The sequence below is a fragment of the Caretta caretta genome, chromosome 15 (assembly GCF_965140235.1).
Source record: "Caretta caretta isolate rCarCar2 chromosome 15, rCarCar1.hap1, whole genome shotgun sequence".
Taxonomy (NCBI): Eukaryota; Metazoa; Chordata; order Testudines; family Cheloniidae; genus Caretta; species Caretta caretta.
The window spans coordinates 6,572,108-6,586,496 of record NC_134220.1 but is presented as its reverse complement, the minus strand read 5'-3'; the positions used below and the strand labels follow the sequence as shown (position 1 = coordinate 6,586,496).

Below are 14,389 nucleotides of genomic sequence, written 5' to 3'. Positions count from 1 at the left end.
GTCAGGCCTGACTTGCCCTTGGTGAATCCATTCTGACTGTTCCTGATCACTTTCCTTTCCTCTAAGTGCTTCAGAATTGATTCCTTGAGGACCTGCTCCATGATTTTTCCAGGGACTGAGGTGAGTCTGACTGGCCTGTAGTTCCCAGGATCCTCCTTCTTCCCTTTTTTAAAGATGGGCACTACATTAGCCTTTTTCCAGTCATCCGGGACCTCCCCCGATCGCCATGAGTTTTCAAAGATAATGGCCAATGGCTCGGCAATCACATCCGCCAACTCCTTTAGCACTCTCAGATGCAGCACATCCGGCCCCATGGACTTGTGCTCATCCAACTTTTCTAAATAGTCCCGAACCACTTCTTTCTCCACAGAGAAAAAAAAAAAGCATTGAGTACGTTAGCTTTTTCCACATCCTCTGTCACTAGGTTGCTTCCCTCATTCAGTAAGGGGCCCACACTTTCCTTGACTTTCTTCTTGTTGCTAACATACCTGAAGAAACCCTTCTTGTTACTCTCTGTTCTGTGATCTCAAAGCATTAATGAACCCTCTCTGGAGCCCAGTGAGGGGCAGTGTTATGGTTCCTAGGGATACCCACTCTTGTAAGGCACCTCGCTACCACCTGCGCTTAGCGTGAAGAAGCCTTGTCTGTGCCTGTCAGCTCTACGACACCCCTAGCCACAGACCTCACAAGCCTACACTGCCTCTGCTGTCCCTCTGCAGGTTAGTGACAGACACCCGACGGCCCCCGAACCCTCTGAGCGTCCTTCCGCAGTGTTCAGCCCCTGTTCCACTGGACATTCTCAGAATTACCGGACCTGCTGTTCCCAAAGGAATGGTACACCCCAGCTTACCCATTATACCTGTTACCCGTTACACAATGGTCAGCCAGGAAGAGAAGTGTCTCCTGTCCATTGTGTGAATGGAACCTGTTTACTGCCTTCTGCTGACCTGTTTTACGTACCTTAAGAACACAGTTTTCAGTGTGTGTATAGAAACATAGCTCTTTACGTATTCTCTGTACTTATATTTTGCAATGATTATGCTGATCAGAGTGAAACAGGCTTTCAGTACAGACCTTCCGTGACACACTTCGGTGAACTAGCATGTCAGTGAAAGCGGTCCTTGGGTCATAGACAGTTGTACATAAAGATGATACCTATTTCACAGCCTGTCCTTACTAACGTCTACATAATCAGGTAAGAACTTGATTCTGCAGTGACCTCTTCATAATCCTATCCTGGAGCAGAGCTTTTCAACTGGTCTGAGGAGCTTGTTGAAATCGTTGGGAATTACAACGGCGTACATTGGTTTCAACTTTCAAAAGTGACTGGAGACTTGGGTTGTCTCCACTATTAAGTGCCCAACTTGAGATGTGTTAAAGAGGCCTAGTTTTCAGAGTGCGGGTGTTCAGATCTCAATCTGCACCCCCCAATATTGTGGCAGCCAAAGTCTGTTTGGAAAATTTAGGCCACTCTATATTCAGTAGAGAGTATATGGCATATAAGCACTGGTCATTGCATGTACATGTGCATAGGTGCTTTCAACCCCTATTTAAAGGAAAACTTCAATGTGGTATGAAATATACATTTTATCAATATATTTTAGGAATTTTAAAGAGTATGTCACTAAAAACAGCTTCAGAGACCCCAAAACAAAAAAAAACAGTCAAGAGGAAGCCATCCTCCCTGCAGGAACTGCTATCTGATGATGTCATTTGAGACGACATTTGAATTAATGAGAGGTGGGTGACATTAAAAATTGTAAGGTAAGGCCTCCTGATGCTTTTATAGCAGTTTAATTTAACCAGACATTTGTCAAAAAAAAAGTAAAGCTCTTATAATATCCGGCTTTTTCCTCATGCTGGGCTATGTTTGCTGTGTGTCAGCGGCATCATCTGACTGGACTTCCGGGAAGTGGAGCCGATACTATGTGTGTATGGAGTTACTGGAACAGTAACTTTTAAACGTTGATTTTTTAATGCGTCTCGCCTTATTTAATAAAAATAGCACATGGCCTCACTTCTACAGTAAAAAAAGAAAAATTAATGTAACAATCTGCCATCACAATGAAAAGCTCATAAATGGTTTTAAGGGTGTGCTCAAGCTTCCTGGGGCATTGTGGGAAGTGTAGTTAGAGGATCGCCATTCCAGGCTTTGAACTACAGAATGCTTGGAACTTAAGTCTAACCTGCTCTGTTAACAAGTTAGTGCTCGCTCATTTCTTCGGAACTTTACACACACAATTCCATTCGGGAACAGGTCACGGTCCGGGGGATAGTTAGTGTCGCTTTGTTCATGCAGATAGTTACGTGCACGCTCCCTCTACGAGGACTCCTTAAATGTAAATAGGTGGAGGAAACGTAGTGAAAAGGTGGAAATTAAACGGAATCACCATTAATATGGTGAATGTTACTGACAACTTTTGCCATGGGGAAGGCCTAGCGCTTTTTAGCGACAGGTGCTGCCCCTCCCTCAGAATTGGCCAAATGGGAGCAGCTGGACCTACTTTGTTTACCGAGACCTGCCACCTGCTGACACGGGCTGCCACAGAGTGGGACAGGAGGTAACCATGACATATAGAGCAGAGGAGCCTGTGCCATCGTGACTGGCGGAGTCTACAAGGCCGCCTCCCCTTCAGCTGTGGTCTATCCTAGGTACTTTTACAGCCCTTGTTACCATAATATCTGAGCAGATTTATCCCCCTACTGTGAGGTACATCAGTATTGTTCTCCGGGATGCACAATGTAGATTAAGTGATTTGCCCAAGGTCACACACGGGAAATCTGTGGCCTAGCTAGGAACTGAACCTGTGTTTCTTGAGTCCCAGCTGGGGGCTGTCTTTACTAGGCCATCTTTCTTACTACATTGCCAACAGCAGGATAAAGTACTTCTGCAACCACGGACTGGATTAAGTGGGTCCCATCGTATTTAAATCACCTAAGAAAATAGTGCTGTCTGTAAAACCACCAGCTCCACGTCCTGAGCTCCTTTGTGTTCTTTGGAGGTCTCCCGGCGCTGCACTGAGCAGACCTGATCCCACTTAGCTTGTGGAGTCTGCTTGGCCCAGCACAAGGTGGGTACCTCAGCCACCCTCCTTGTCTGTTGTCCTCCTTGATGCTCCCATCTTCTGCCCAACCATTGAGCAAGAGGTTCCAACTCCCTTGGGAATGTGGCATTGCCAAGCACCCTCTGGCCAGCCCATTGCACCTCCTTCATGCAGGCAGAGCTGGAGCACAGTTTATTACATCCAGAAGCAGGAGCAGAGCCACGCAAAACAAAAAGGCAAACAGACCCAGAATAAACGTGCCCTGTTCTGCGTGCTAGTGACTGGGCAGCAAATGCAAAGCAGGGTGGGCGAGCGAGAAGGTGGCTTTTCATAGGGAAAAATTCAGATTGTGCTGCTGGGAGTGCCGAGAGACCTTTGTGCAGAGTTTCTGAGTGTGTGGAATTAGACTGGGAGTGAGTGTGAAATTTTCAAAATCCCCCTGGATCTCACAAGGTAGGCGTGTCTCATTCTCACCCAGCAGACAGGCTGTCGAAGGGGGAGTGTATGGGGAGATGGGTTTTTTTCCCCTTCCTTTCTGCTTTTCTGAATGACCATTCCCCCCTTTTCCCCCAATTTTTTTGCCACTAGAAATCACCCAGGCTTGTCCAGACAATGCAAGGGCAGGGAGTTATGCTGGGAAGATCATTTCTATGGGACAATGCATTCTCACTTGTCATCTGTCTGCTGGAGGAGGTGGGAGTAGCGGGGAGAGAGAGAGGTGGAGCAATCTAGTGTGTAATGTAACAATAAGAGCAAAAGTCAAGAGCCACCTCGCTCCTTCGTGGGTGAGGGACCTTCTGGAGGATCGTGTGCTTGGGAAGGTGTTGGATGATTGAGTTTGACAGGCTCAGGTGAATTGCCTGTGGGCTATCTACAGATTTCTAATGCCCCATCACCAGGGTACCCAGGAAGTAAATGGTGTCATAAAAAGACGATGGGAGAATTCATAGAATCTTAGAATCACAGGGTTGGAAGAGACCTCGGGAGGTCATCTAGTCCAACCCCCTGCTCAAAGCAGGACCGATTCCAACTAAATCATCCCAGCTAAGTCTTTGTCAAACCGGGCCTTAAAAACTTCTAAGGATGGAGATTCCACCACCTCCCTAGGTAACCCATTCCAGTGCTTCACCACCCTCCTGGTGAAATAGTGTTTCCTCATATCCAACCTAGACCTCCAGCCTAACAAACACCGAAGAGCTCTAGTCAGGCCAGACAGCAGACATCACTGCCTTGGTACATCTCAGGAGCTGGGCAGATTTGCTCAGCAGTTCAGGCTCGCACCTGTATTTCACTCCCATGGCTTCCCAGCGAAATGCCAAAGCCAGCCATGGACATGAGCTAACAGCCTGCCACGCAGAGAGAGCTTGAGGGATGGTGTGAGCCGTCTCCCTCCTCTGTTCACCTTAGTACTTTCATATTTGTAAGAGGCAGCTGTAGCCCGGAGAGAGTATTGCACTTTGTATGGAGTGTGGTCGCCTGTGTCCACTGGTCACTGCGAATGCCAGACATGCAGCCCCCATGAGGCCTCTGCTACCCTTAGGACTGCATTGACTTTGGGGGTGGGCAGTGCATTGCAGAACTGGGAACTGTGCGGCTCACCCACAAAACGGCTTTGCAATTACAGTTGGCAGCACTCCATAAAACCCTGCGCTCCAGTTACACTGCAGCTCCTGTGTAACTAAGAAGTAATTAGTGCCACTTTCTATAGCGAGTAAAACCCAAATGTCAAACAATAACAAAGCTATTAAGTCACGTTTTTACTGCATATTTGAAGCCGGGCTCTGTGTGTGTGTCTCCTTTCTGCCAGAGCAATGGCGTTCCCTTTGGCTAGATTCATTTGCAGGAAGAGTCCATGATTTTAAAGTGACTGAGCAGTACAGATCCGTGTTAATCACACAGAGAGTTCACCCTCCTTAAGAGGGGACATCTGTCCTCTCGCCACACAGGGCACTTTGTCTCTCTCTTGGCAGAACACAGCTCCTGTTGGTCCCTCTCTCTTTGAGGTTGGTTTTCCTGTCCCTCGAAAATTTGGGATCTAAAAATTTTCCCAGCTGAAAAGTCAAAATCTTGAAAAGTTTTGCAAACTGAAAGTCATGAAGAATTTTGGTCCAGGTCATAGAATCATAGAATATAAGGGTTGGAAGGGACCCCAGAAGGTCATCTAGTCCAACCCCCTGCTCGAAGCAGGACCAATTCCCAGTTAAATCATCAATCAGAACCTTTTGTTTCCAAGTGGACTTTTAATTTTTGTAACAATTCTTCACTTAAATTTCTAAGTGCGAAGTCTGTTGGAACCAGAGAACGGGCATTTTTTGTTGAGAAAATGTCTACATGAAACATTCTGACGACTTAGAAACTGGTGTCAAAAATATCTGGAGTCGAACAGATTGTCAGAACCAGCCCTTTTCCATGAACGGTTCCAGTTTGGATGCCTCTGCGTTTTCTGGAAAATTGTCAACCAGCCCTAATCACCATACAATGGTTCATCTCCATCTGCGTGTGTCCCATGTGTGCATCAGTGTCTGTGTGCAACTTGCCTTGGTAAAACCCTCTCTTGGATTCTGACTTGACCCCGCCCCAGGGTCTGTGGGATCTCAAGTTATTGTGAAGGGGAAATCAGATGAGTTTGCCGCCCTATCCCATAGCTGAATGGGGGCACATGAAGGTCTGGCAGTCGTGTTTCCTCCCCCTCTATTCACCCTGCTGGCATTAGAGACAGGGCCATCCTGTGAGCCGCAGATCTTTCATGGGACATAGCTCTATGCGTCCCCAAAGCACAGGAGCTGCTGGCTGGGTTTGTGCTTCGGCCCAGCCTAGATTCCAATGCAGTTTCTTAAGGAGGTGCTTTTTTCCCCATGGCTTCTTCAGCAAAGCCCAGTCAATTGGCACTTGCATCATCCTGTGGCTTACACTCTTTGGTGGGGCTCTGCCAACACCCAGAGGCCAGGCAGCAGCTGCTCCATGGCTTTGGGATTGTAACTTCACCCAGCTCACCAGAAATGTCACTGTCCTTTCTTATATCGGCCTACTCAGCAAAGGGTCACCCTTCTATTGTGTTCTTCTGCGTAGGTTCTTATCCACCCTGTGATGGGCCTCGGCTCACCACTGCGGCACCTCCTGCTGGATGTCCCAGGGATCAGCTCTGCTAGTCAGTGCGCCCTCTTCTGGCGGTGTCTCGCCTGCCATCACCTCCACTCCTGGACCCGTGTCACCCCAAGGACTGTGGCATCCTCTTCAAGACATAGCCCTCCAGCTGTGTCACACTCAGTTCTTCCCCCTTCCAGGGGAACAGCTGTCCACTGTCCAGCCACTTCCTTGGTAGCAGTTAGGGGAAAGGCGGGGACCCAGGCCCACCCACTACTCCAGGTCCCATCCCAGGGACCCTGTAGATGGCAGCCACATGCGATGTCCCCGCCAACCCCTTAGCCTACTTCCCTGGGCCACTTCCCCGCAGCCCCAGCACCTTCTCCGCTCTTGTCTCAGGGCCCCAGCTTGTCAGCAGTCCGCTAGGAGCTCACTCTTGCTCTCCTGATCCTGCCCAGCACTGCTCTGTCCAAGGTGCTATCTGACCTCTGCCTGCAAGGCAGCCAGTCGTCATCGTCGTCGTCCTCGACCTCGTCCTCCCTCCCTGAGCTCCAGGGAGTGACTGACCTGCTCTGCCCTGCAGCTCTTCTTATATGGGCCTGTCCAGACATAATTGGCTGCTCCTCACAGCCCCTCTCCAATTGGCTGTCTCCTGCACAGCCTCCCTAAGGTCCTATTAACCCTTTATGGGCTAGTGTGGGACAAACGCCCCATCACACACCCCCATCACAGCAGTCTCTGAGTAACTTCCTGTGGTGCATTCATTCTCTTGCCCTTTTCTGAGGGGAGAATCGGATGTGCAGTGGAGCATTTGGTTTTGATTTTTTAAATGGACACATTGCTCCGCATGTAGAGAAGGCAGGTCAGAGAAGTCCACCATGAATCAGAAGGTGGGGAGGTTTGAGATGGTCCTCAGTGCTTGTGTTCATTGAACAGTCTAAAAACGAGCTTTACCCTGGTGGTAGAAGGTTCTATTGTGTCTGGGGAGTGGAGTTGCTGATCACCATCTTCATCCCGGAGCTTTAGATTATTTTTGAGGTGTCCAGGGCCCAGGCCGCTGAGCGTCTTGAAACTAAGGACTGAGACCTTGAACTTGACACCTCAGAGAATCATAGAAGTTAGAGATGGAAAACATCTGAGATCGTGCAGTCCGGGCCCTGGCAGTGCACTGGTTGGATTATTGGGGCTAGGGGGCTGCCATGAAACAGTTCTTTCCACATGGGAATTGTGACCATAGCCTCCAAGACACTTTCCCTCTCCTGATGATGCTGGGTGAAAGTTACCAAGTTCAGACGTGGGAGTCCCGACTCCCAGGCGCAGGCACTGATCATTAGGACACAGCACCTCTCAAGTCTTTAAGGGACACCTATCAACCTATTACTATAGCTCTGCACCTTATCCTCTAATTCGGACTCTAGTTTTGAGTTATTTGGGGGTGTACGTGAATGTAAGTACTGAGAATGGAAGTAGCTGATAATGCTGGCTAGAGCCAGACATTGTATAACGCAGGGGCTGTGATCTCTGGTTGGAGCCTGGTCCTGAGCAGTATAGAGTACCCCCAGCCCTGCTCTCTCACATCAGCTCTGCAGCTGCCCCTCAATCCTGACCTGTAGCACCCCTGCTATTCCAGTCCTGCCCCCTTAGCCCAGGTCTGCCAACGTCGCTCAGTCCTGGCCTACAATACCCCCCTTGCTTTTCCAGTCCTGGGCTAGTGCTCTCCTTGGGCCTGCAGTCCCAGCGATGCCAAACTGTCCCATCACTCCATGCTTTCGTGAAACGGACAAACGCGTGACAGGGATGAAATTTCAGCTCAGGTAATTTCACTGGGACCTGCAGCAAAATGTTTTGACTTTGGCTAAAAGGCCAGTGAGTGCCTTGACCTCCTGGATCCTGACAGGGATCTTATAGATCCTTGGGATCCAGCTCAGACATTGCAGCTCTCTGCTTGAATAGGCTGGCTTGGTCATGTTCTGTTTTGTTGACATGACCGTAGCCGGACAAGAGCCAAATGCGGCCCTGCCTAGCACATCTCAGGCTGGTCCATCTAAGTGGGCAGCTGAGCCACGGTTCCCCCGTTCCAGAGACAAACCCACCCCCATCTGTACACAGAAGGGAGGCGACGGTGCCTTGTAACACCCTCGTCCGTTGCCAAGGCAGCGGCTGTGGCGTGTCACAGGCGGCATGAATTACTGCAGCAGCATATGCCCCAAGGCTTTCTGTGTAAAGCCCGGCCTGCAGTGAAATGGGATCCGGGAGCGGGGCAGCGAGGGCAGCCGTAAATCGCCCTTGGAGCTGGCACACGGAGATGAAGCACAGCTCTGGCCTCTCGGCTGGGGGAGGAGGGGGGCTGTGTTGCCAGTGGCGTGTGCTTGACAGAGGCCACGGCTCTGCATAGCCTCAGGCTGCCTGGGTGTGCTCATGTGGAGTCGGCAGGTAGCGCGGCATACTGAGCAGAGCGGGAGCGCTGACCTTGGACCTGCGCCTGCCTGCTGCACAGCATTCCCTACTGCTCTCCTTTATCCACGCTTACCCGCTCTCCGGTTTCCCCTCCTTCCCTCGCGCTGCTTTTCTCCGGCTCTCTCCCTTCCCGCCGAACTTGTAGGAGTAACAGAAAGTCATTTATCTGCCTGGAGCGTTGCTCTAGGAACCTTCTCTTCTCCAAAGCCAAAATCTGGTCTCTTTGTTCGGGGGGATTTTATGCACTTCTGTTGGGCTCTTTTGTTTGTTTTTTAATGTCTCCAGACTATAAACCACAAACGCTTTGTCTCTCAAAGGGACACTGCTCGTTGACTGGAGTTTCAGCTTGAAGGTTGTTTTTTAGAGGCAGTTTCATCTAGCAGCTAGGCTGAGTTGGAGGAGAACTGGGTTCTATGCCCAGCCCTGCCACAGATTTTCTGGGTGATCTTGGGCAAGTCATTTCCCCTCTCTGTGCCTCAGTTTCCCCAACCACCCTTTGTCTTGTCTGCTTAGATTGTGTGCTTTTCATAGCACTCTGTGTCTGTACAGCACCTATTTCAATGGGGCCCCTATCTCAGATAAGGCTTCTAGATGCTACTGTAATATAAATACATACAAATAATAGGCTTTATTGTAAGTATATAAAATAAACCGTGCTAGTCTCTGTTATGAAAATGTGCCTTCAGGATTTTTAACGTCTTTGAAAGGGGAGGAGGATGTGGGCTGATACAAGGTAGTGAACCACACACCTCCATCCCCCCAAAGCCTGTGGTGTGCGGATTGCATGTCAGAAGCTGGATTAGACACTGAGCCTGATTTTTTTTCTCCCTTACACCCCTCTCAGGCCAGCACTTCTCCCCTGATTTCAGTGACGCCGCTCCTGATTCACATCAGTGCACACAGGAGAAGGAATCGAGTGCTGTGCCTTATGAGCAGCACCCAAACCAGCCAGTTTAAATGCTCAAGCTGAGTTCAGTGCACAAAGTAAATGTATGTGTTAAGTGAACAACCAAATTCTGTCCTTGGGGATGTTGGTGGAAAGCTGGTGTAGCTCCATTGAAGGCAGCAGGGTTACTCTGAACTACACTGGTGTGTAGCTGATGGAAGAGTTTCACACTAATTTAGATTTTAAAAATTATATGGACTGTAATAATGGCAAGTGTTGTCAGGGCCTCAGCTAGGGACATTACTTCTCAAAATCAAGGATTTTGATCTTGAGAGGGACCCTTCTGAATGCATCTAGGTTTAAACAAAGTGGAACTACTGTCAAATGCTTTATGATTCAGAAACAGGCCTTTGTTCAGTGCACGCTGGAAACGGACTGTAGCCATAAAAGGCAATTAGTTCCCTGATGCATAGGCTCTTTGAGTCAATGCTTCATTCTCGGTCCTGATTTCTTGCCTCACCCTCGTACTGGTCCCCAGACTCAAGGGAGATGTCTCCCTCCCTCCCTCCCAGGTCTCCAAGTGAGTGCAAAGCAGCAGGAGTAGAATCAAGTGGGTCACCAGCAGTGGTATAAGTTCTCCGGGGCTGAGTGACAGGCGGGAGAAGGGTTGATAGAACCCAGACAGTGTTACTGGCAAGATGGAGTGTGGCTTCATTGGGGTCAGGGAGTGGGACTCCCATTGACTTCAAAGGCCCAGGCTAGATGCTTCAGAGTTTCACGGTGGTCAACCCAGCAACATCCAGACTAAGGCCCTGCCCCAAAGAGCTGACAGTTTAAAGAGACAAGCCAAAGAGGGGCAGAAAGGAAAGAATCATTCTCCCTATTTCACAGGTTCAGAGTGGAGGCCAAAAGACTGTAAGTGACTTGCCTTCGGTCACCCAGAAGGCCTGGGGTAGAATCACTAGGCCCATCATTCCAGTCTACTGTGCCCTAAGCATTGCCCCAAATGACCAAAGCAGCCGTGGCCCCCAACCCAGAAAACTGACAGGGGCGCGGGCATGCCATGTTGGCTCCACTCCTTCCTTGTATGAGCTTCAGTGTGCCCTAATTCCTGTTCTTCTGCTCCCTCTCCAGGAACCGTCTGCTGAGCTCCAGGGGCTGAAAGACCCTCGATAAATCCAAGTTCCTGCAATGCTTGTTCCTGCCTGGGCTGTCCTGCTATACAGCAGGTGCGTTCTGGCTGGTGCAGTTGGACGGCACTCAGGCACTTCAATGAGGCTTTCTGCGTAGCAGCCATTATATTTTAAAATCATTTTTCTTCTTCCCCCACTCCACACATTTTAAAAACTTTAAAAAGAGGGGGAGGCACCCTAAGGACTTCTAGCAGATCCAAACCCCTAAAACAAAGGGTGTTCATGGGGGGGGAGCACAAACACCCCTAGAGGTTTTGTCCCCACTTGCGTAACTCTTGCTGCACTTGCCAGCTCAGGAATAGTCCTGCAGCTTCTGCTCTTTGCCCCACCCCACTGTGCCCCAGTGCAGCAAAGCGTTTGAAAATGTGCTTATCTTTAAGGGGGACGGCATTTTCAAAGGTGCCTGTGCACATTCGGCACCCAACTCTGGCTGGCTTTGAATGGGATTTGGGCAGCTAAACTCCCTCCGGGCCCTTGGAAAATCTCCGGCCTGTGTGCCTAAATCCTGTTGATTTCAGCAGGCCTTAAATACGTGTGTCGAGTTAAGCAGGCACTTAAGAGCTTTGCTGAATCAGGGCCTAACGGGGGCATTGCCTTCCCTCAGCCCTGTTGGAGTGCAGTAGGATGGCATATAAAAACGTGATCATCTGCCAAATCTGTGCTTTCATTCTGCTGCACGCCCCCCCCCCCCCTCATGCCTGGGCATAGGGGGAGCACCTTATAGGCAGAAATGCCCTAGGCCCCGTCCCCACTCCACCCTGTTCCCCAAGATTCCCCCTCATTCCTCCCCCTCCGTCAAGGCCCTGCCCGTGCTCCACCTCTTCCCACTCCTGCTCCTCATCCTCCTTGAGGCCCCTGCCCACTCACTGCTCTCTGCCCTCCCCCAAGCCCCCACAGCTGTTTGGCGGCATCTCCCATCAGCTAATCAGGGGCCCCGCCAAACAGCTGATTGGGGGTGCTGCCAAACAGTTGTGGCTGGTGGGTGTTGAGCACCCACCTTTTTTCCCCCACGGGTGCTCCAGCCCTACAGCACCCACAGACTTGGCACCTATGGACATGGGAGATGCCTGTAATATTTCATGAATTTTATATGTTCCATCTGTCTGATTGATTGTTATGATAGTACTTGCCGTAGGGTTACGAAGGGTTAATGCCCTCCTGTCCAGGAGACAGTTAGCTTCACGGTGCCCTGCTTACCAATACTTAAAGGACAGTGCAAGGGTCTTTCCCCTTAGAGTTTACCTTGGTCCATGTTGAGGCCACCTGGCTGGCAAGCAGGGGTGTAATCTCGGGGGGCTTCCAGGCAGGCAACTGCAGAACTTTGGAAAGGAAGAGAAGCACAGGGGGAGACAGGCAAGTTACAGGACTGCCAACCCCAAATGTTCCAAAATCATGAGTCAGGCTCACCACCAATCACAAGATTGGCTTTAAAATTGTGAGAGTAGGTAAAAATACTAGATTTGTTGTTTTTTTTTAATTTGCCTTCTGCTTTTTGAGCCTCTAGGGTGCACTGAGGTCACATTTTGATGCTTTCTCCACAGCTCCGAGGGCCAGAAGCTTACTGTTTCTCTAAGAATCAAGGCTGAAATCATCACATCTCCACGTGACTCCAGGAGCTGGGGCTTTAAGGAAAACAATGATTATCCTGAGACCCATGACAGGGTCATGAGAGTTGGTAACAACTGAAGTTCTGTCTTCACTGCAAAAAAAACTGAAGACGTGTTCTTGGTTTGGGTTAAAATAGCAGTCAAGACACAGCAATTTGGGTTTAAACTAGGATGACCAGATAGGAAGAGTGAAAAATGGGGATGGGAGGAGTTGAGTTGAGCTCCTAATGTATTTACAAGCCAAGTTGCTGTGTCTTCATTGCTGTTTTAACCCAAATTAGGAACACACCTTGTTTTGCAGTGCAGACATACTTGCAGGGAAGCAGTCTGAGCCCCAGTCCCTGGAGGTGGGGGTGTCTGGGATAAGCTAGGCCTCCCTAAGCATCTCGGTAAGATACAGATGTGCTTAGACCTTCCATTGTGTTAAGAACCCTGTGCTCTGTTGATGCTTTGTTCCTACTTTTGAAATTAAAAATACTTTATTCTGAAAAGTTTGCTTTGAGGTCCCCGTGCTCACTCCAGCTCCTGAAGGGAAAGCCTGCAGGTCACTAGACCCAGTTGATCCTGCTGAGCAATCACAGCTGATGCCCAGGGAATTACAGCAGAGACTGGTCTGAGAATGGGGTAATCATGGTTTTGCCCCTTGTATAGTTACAGGCAAAGGGCCTAACAGCTGAGTGGGGTGTGTTCAGTGAGATTGGAAGCAGGGGTCCAAGGGGCAGCTAGCCCTGTATCTGTGACATAGAACAAGACGCATATAACAGATTCTCAATTCACTGGCAATTCCGAAAAATCAGAAGAGAAAAATCATTTGTGGTTAAACCAAAAACTATTTTTTTCAAAAGTTTTGGAGAATCAAACAGTCTGGAAGAAAAATTGCTTGAAGTCAAACAAAACATGTGAGTTCGGTGTTGAGCATTTGTAACCAGGTTTGATGGCTTTTATTAAAAAATTTAACAGAGTTTTAAAATGAAACCATTTTATTCTAGGAAATCAAACATTTTGTTTTGAAAACATCCAAATGAAACACTTTGATTTTTTTAGAACTACTTTTAGGGTTTCCGGCTGACACAGGTTTGGGAACCAGACTTGACCTTGCGAAAGGTTTCCGTGCTGCCACATCTGCATTTTTCAACGAAAAAAGTTTCATACACAAAATTTGATCCAGTTGCACTGGGAGAATAGGAAATAACCTGGAATCTACAAAATAGCTTTAAAATAAAAACACCCTGAAGCCTAAATGAGCCTCCATGTTAAACAACTTTAAAGAAACTGTGATTTAATGTATTTTAACATAACCACGGCGCTGTGGGAAATGTCCTACCACTAGGGGGAGCAGTGCTCAAGTCTTGACCTTGCCTCTCACTCCCCAAGGAGCCAGGATAGGTGCAGTTTCAGCTTGGCTTGCGTACACTGTTCCTATTGCTTCTCTGATGACTTGAGCAAGGCTCTGAGGCATCCTGGCTGCTGTCTTGTGGTCATGGTTGTCTTGAATGGTTTAGCCCATTGCTGCAGAATAGTCTGGGATATGAAGTTGTCTCCAGGTTTGCTGGGGTGTCGCCACAACACAAAAGCTCTGGGGAGGATGCAGGGAAGGGGAAAGGCTGCCCTCCCTCCTTTCTTTGATGCAATGATCTGAGAGCTGCTGGAATGCAGGGAATCCATGGTTTTGTTCCAATATCCCTTCCCAGGGCAATTTTGTATCTGGCAGTGTAGTCTAGTGGCTAGAGCACTCGCCTGGGGGTCAGGAAATGACCTTGGGCAAGTCATTTCCCCTCTATGGCTCAGTTTGCTCATGCACCCGGTGTCCTGTCCATTTATACTGTGAGCTGGTTAGGGCACGGCCTGTCTCTAGCACCTAGCACAATGGGACCCCAATCTCAGCTGGGCCTCTGGACTCTACTGCAATATAACACTGATACAGCAGCTCATAGGAGTGGATCTGTGGATGCAGCATGTGCTAGGCCTTGGTGGTCTGTAGCGAATTCACCAGCTCAATCCTCCCTCCTGGGGAAAGGGTGAAGAAGCAACTGTCATTGCTGACATTGCACCTCTGGGCTCTGATGGACAACGGGGATGACCTGATGGCAAAGACCTTCCTAGACACATGGATCCAGA

General features: G+C 49.1%; 1 protein-coding gene across 2 annotated transcripts in view; it reads left to right on the top strand.

Annotated features, from left to right (window-relative positions):
• RBM19 (RNA binding motif protein 19) overlaps positions 1–13,233 on the top strand; it is a 147,049-nt gene extending 133,816 nt beyond the window's left edge. The window contains exons 25-26 of one of the 2 annotated variants that reach the window (XR_007352793.2): positions 10,606–10,700; positions 12,206–13,233. The gene's annotated coding sequence lies outside the window, so the exon portion shown is untranslated. Of the gene's footprint in view, positions 1–10,605 lie in introns of both variants that reach the window. The other variant, XM_048821083.2, reaches the window with a different exon arrangement.
• The last annotated feature ends 1,156 nt before the right edge of the window (positions 13,234–14,389 follow it).